The sequence below is a fragment of the Pinus tabuliformis genome, chromosome 7, assembly GCF_031772625.1.
Source record: "Pinus tabuliformis cultivar Carrire ecotype Pingquan chromosome 7, CPIR1, whole genome shotgun sequence".
NCBI lineage: Eukaryota > Viridiplantae > Streptophyta > Pinopsida > Pinales > Pinaceae > Pinus > Pinus tabuliformis.
Genome location: NC_142293.1, coordinates 334,265,452 through 334,270,376, shown reverse-complemented (window position 1 = coordinate 334,270,376; position 4,925 = coordinate 334,265,452).

Here is a 4,925-nt window from a genome sequence, read left to right as displayed (position 1 = left end):
ATAATTTCGCGCTCCGCGCCCACAATTCGCGGAGCTTTTACAAAAGGATTTGGTCAAAACTTGGGCTTTAAGCCCCAAAACATGCCTTGGGGGGATTCCATGCCCAACATTAGGAACGTTAAGTAGCTACGCCCGACGCTGGGACATACGAGATACTATAGAAACTTTATCAAAGCTTATGCTCAAATTACTACGGCCACGGAGAAACTGCTAAATAAGGATGCAACATTATGTTTGGATGAAGAATGTTAGCGCAACTTAGATATGTTGAAAGAAAAGATGGCCACTGTGCCAACCTTGGTATTCCCTGATTGGAAAAATGAGTTTCATGTACATGTGGATGCCTCTCACATTGCATTGGGTGAAGTGCTAACACAGGCTGGCGAAGGAGAAATGGACCATCCTATAGCCTTTGCAAGTAGGAAGTTATCGAAGGTCGAGAAAAATTATTTAAAAACTGAGCGCAAAGGATTGGCCATGGTGTACACACTACAAAAATTTAGGCGTTATTTGTTAGGAGGGCATTTCAAGATGTACACAAATCATTCTACCTTGAAATACTTGGTCAACAAGCCTGTGTTGGGGGGGAGAGATCTACAGATGGTTGCTATTATTTCAGGAGTATGACTTTGAAGTCATTGTGAAGCCAAGGAGGTTAAATGCGGGACCTGACCATCTGTCGTGGATCGAAACAGGAGAGGAGCCTAATAATCTGGAGCAAGGGTTGCCAAATGCATAGTGCTTTACGATGCGTATAGCAAATGACCATTTTTAAGAGATTATTCACTTCTTTACTACGAGGATGGTACCAGAAGGATATACAAGCCAACAAAAGAAGGAGTTAGTAGTGTGCACAACCGATTTTTCAGTTATTGTGAGACATTTGTATAACATGGGTGCAGATGAAATATTGTGAAGATATGTGCCAGACTTTGAGTGGGATAGCATTCTTGCTGAAACTCATGGGGGAGTTACGAGAGGCCATTATGTAGACAAGGAAACTACGTACAAGATTTTGCGCATAGGTCTATGGTGGCCAACATTGCACAAGGATTCTAAGGCATATTGTAAGGCATGTCGAAGAACTGGTAGACCATCGTGAAGAGATGAGTTACCACTACATCCTCAAGTATCTTTGCAGTCCATTGAGATGTGGGCGATTGATTTTGTTGGGCCAATCTAGCCCCCTGGAAAGAAAATGGGTGCATGCTATATTATTATCGCGATGGAATACCTAACCAGATTGGCAGAGGCACAATCGGTTAAAGATTGTACAGGGACTACGAAAACAAACTTCTTGTTTGAGTATGTCTTAACCAGATTTGGCTACTTGAAAGTGTTGATGAGTGACAAGGGTACACACTTTCTGAACGAAACGATCAATGCATTAACTGAGGAATTCCAGGTCTACCATCAGAAGAGTACACCATATCACCCAGATGCAAATGAAAATGTTGAAGCCTTTAACAAGATTTTGGAGAATGTGCTGGCAAATATCTGCAACATGCAGCGGATTGATTGGGATATGCATGTACCTGTAGTGTTGTGGGTTTATAGGGCTACTTGTAAGAAGCTGATAGGGCAAACACCATTTAGATTAGTATATGGGGTCGAAGCCATAATTTTGAGGGAGTAAATTGTGCCTAGTATGTGCATAGAAGCTCTGACGGATATGGCAGATTGCGAGGCCTTGGAGGAATGGCTCGCGAAAATGATGGAGCTCGAAGAAGATTGATTTTTAGTAGGATTCCACAAATAAGTACGAAGGAATGCGAATAAGCATGGCATGTTCGCCATATCAAGATTTCCACATTCAAGGTAAACGATCTTGTCCTCTTATATCATAGTAAATTCACTAAATTTTTGGGTAAATTATAGATGCATTGGGTAGGGCCATATATTGTCAAAGAAATTATAGATGGAGGTGTAGTTCAACTCACGAAGTTGAATGGGTAACCCTTCTGAGGAAGAGTGAATGGGAGCACGTTGAAGTTGTATACAGGGGATCCTACACAATGACTATATGGCTGCAGGATAGTCTTAGTGCTCCAAGCAATTGGAAGGGAGCATGGGACTATAAACTACATTGCCTAGCTTGGAGGACAACGCAACAAGCAGGTTGCATGGAAAATGATGAAGATTCAACCTATGAAGTTGTGCCACGGGGGAAGGTACCGTGCAACGCAGCAGAAAAATGACTGTTGGAGTTACTGTTCATGACTTAATGGCTAGAAGATGGTTAAGTGGAGTGGGTGGACGCAATTAAGGAAACAATATTTGAAGATATGTCACAAAAATAACATTTATTATCAGAAATTGCGGGGAACGGTCAGATTTGAATTAAAAACCCCCCATAAATTACTCATGCCGATCCAACAGAAAACACTTTTCGCTTTAAGAATTGTTGGTGAATTTCGCTGTCTATTGCCTATGAGCCGAATGATTTGGGAAGATTTAGTTGCGAGCCCCGTGTTTATCGAAGTGCCTGAGATAAACCAAAAGCTTATTCTTGAGCAAATTTCTACACCAAGTCCTACTGAAACCATTAGTGTTGGTGATGTTGTCTCTGACATAACAGCCCCAAAAGTTGTAAGTATGGAAGCTTCGGCTACTGTGCCTATGATGTCGAGGTCGTCTAGGTTGAAGAATACTCCTACCAGAGAAAACCAACCAGCCATGTCAAAACAGTCCGTGAAGGAAAAGTAGAAGAAGCGGGTGTCGATGCACGTATCCCCAAGGAAGCATATTGATAGACATGCAAAGTAGAAGAAAGATATGTAGCCAGAGAGAGTAGTGGACCTGGAGGTAGAATAATTTTAGGGAACATAGGATATTGATGCTAAAGGAGTGGAACCCATGAGAAGGCTACGTAAGTATATCCCTCTATGGAAGGGTAAAGAAAAGGCCATGAAGGACCTGGATAACAAGAATTTTACAGTATCCATGCCCCTGCTACCTGAGCAGGTCCCTTTTGAAGGTCGTCGGCTCGTGAGGATCCTGTTGTTAAAAATGGAGGGTTGGGACCTTACAGACCACACTAAGTTTCCACATTTGGCTACGGGCAAAATTATGCGGACGGTCTATTATGAAGAAACAAGTGTTACAACATTGGAGATGAAGGAATGGGTCTGCATTGTTGAGAAATTCGGGTTTCTCAATCTACTGTGGGTGCCACATTATCATCGCAACCCCATTAATATGATATGTTTGTGCCAATTTATCACACTGGTGCACGATGGATATTTATGGATAGGAGAGCCTATCCCCATCACGAACATGCTAATTCACAGAATCATGCGGCTGCCTTACAAAGGTGTGAGCCTGGATAAGGAGTTTGGAGGGAAGACTGGGGAGAAAGATATTGCAAACAAGATGAAGAAGGATTACGGCCTCCAAAAGAAGTCGCGAGGGTATTCCATTCTTTCCATAATAGACCAGGCAGTTCAATTCACTGCCCAAATTTTAGTAGGGAAGGTTATGGGAAAATGGCGCACAGAAGAAGTTTCGGTGCCAGTGGTTTCCCTTGCTATGCAGTGCACGAAAGATGTACAATTTAATTGGGTAAGATACCTCTGTCAGGAGATCCTAGTGAACTGCCAAGAATCCCAGGATGAAACCAAGTCGTTCCACTATGCTTGGTTATTGCTGTCAATTGTGCTTGTTGCATGGAGATTGCCAGAGGATAGCCAATTTCCTCTGCTCGAGGAAGGATTGTCGGAGGCAGCGCAATTCGCTTCCTTATGGTCTACAAAGGATGCCACGTGGATTACAAAGATATTTTGGATTCTTATGGAAATGGATCTTCGTATGGCTATCAATCAGCATCCAAGGTTATCCCCAACCTTGTTCATGTAGCTATCAGCCTACGCGGTGTTCAAGGATGACTTCCACAAAGTATATATCCAAGCACAAAATGATCCAAAGCATAAATGGCACCAGCTGCCCTATTTCATGTCAGAAATGGATGTGCAAGAGATTGTAGCATCATGGCCTATGGAGTGGCACACCCCGTCAGAATTAGATGTTGGAACAAGCACATGTGCGGAAAGTTCTGTTGCACAGAAAAAAAAGGAGGCTGCTAAGAAAGCTATGCATACCCTAGTAGAACAAAAAATATGGAAGCTGCAGAAAGGGCTTGCATAGAGCAAGAACACATTGCTAAGGAGCAAGCGGAACAAGAACAACATGAGTTACAGAAAGGTGATAAGTCACCTTCGCTAGAGACATAGGAAGAAGAGTTTTTAGGACAAGGCGATGGAGGTGATGACGGGTAGAGCACCACATTTATTTTGAAAAGATGTGGCAAGGAATAGAAGGGTGGAACATGAAAAAAACATAAATATGATACAACACAAGTTGATTCCATGGTGTTGACAGAAGGCAATCTCGATGAGACCAACGATAAAGTTAAGGATATAACGACAGAAGTGGTGCAACAGTTTGAGCAGCAATACATGCAAATGCTAGGGAGCATCTATAAGGATCTGCACAAGCTGTAGATCCAAACAAGCAGAATATAGGTGGGTGTTGGACAAGAGAGCATGGATCAAGCAAGCCTGACACCCGGGACAAGCCAAGTAGTAGAGCTAGTAAGGACCCTGGATCTTAGAACTATACCATTTCCAGATAGGTCCATTTGTGCAGAGTCTACCGAGGATCGTATTATACTTAGTACAATCAAGGACATAGGATTGAATATAGCTATGCTATCCAACAAAACCCTCCACACACTGCATATGGGGGTGGTAGACGAATTGAGAACTAGGGAGTAGTGCGCCCTCATCCTCATAAGTGAGTACAAAGTTAGCAATGAACAAATTTTTGTTGAAAAGACATAGGCTCTGAAGGAAAATAAGGCACTTCATTTGTATAGTTCACATCTGGAGTCAGTAGTAGTGAAGGCATGGAAGATAGTGGCTGAGCTC